The following is a 647-nucleotide window of genomic DNA, read 5'->3' on the forward strand; positions in this document are numbered from 1 at the left end:
CATTCTTTTTTGTTTTAAAAAAAAAATTATCTTTTTACCTTTATTTCCTTTTCCCTTCTTCCCTTTTTTTTCACTTCTTTTTTATGTTTTTTTTTTTACAAAAAAAAAAATTAAAATGTATTGGTTATATTTTTGTCGCTGCTGTTTGTCTCGTGGCGCTTCAGAAAGTAAATAGTGTGTGTGCGAAATATAGTGGATTCTGTTGTTTTTTTTTTTTTTGAGTAGGGAGAAGGGGCTGAGAGGCGGGGATTATTTAGTGACGACAATGAAGTGCAGCGATGTGCTTATTAATAATATTATTATTATTATTGTTGCGAGTGTTGTTGTTGTCATTATTGTTATTATTAGATTTTTACGCAATGCACAACTGAGTGATTACAATCATAATCATTATTGTTGTTGTGATTGGTACTATTCCTTTTAACATTTTTTTTATTTTGCGTTTCTTACGACTTTATAACGTCTCCAATTCAATTCACCTTTTTTTATTTTATTTTGCGTGTGTGTGCGTTTGATTGTGATACCAACCGGTGGCAGTTTTCGCTGTGTCAAATATAATTCATTTGATCAATGAAGAGAAAATAAAAGGAAAAAAAGAAAGAAAGAAAAGACTTAATTCCTCCTATTTTCTTCTTTTTTTTTTTTTT

Source organism: Trypanosoma equiperdum (assembly GCF_001457755.1).
Source record: "Trypanosoma equiperdum strain OVI genome assembly, contig: ctg_530, whole genome shotgun sequence".
Taxonomy (NCBI): Eukaryota; Euglenozoa; class Kinetoplastea; order Trypanosomatida; family Trypanosomatidae; genus Trypanosoma; species Trypanosoma equiperdum.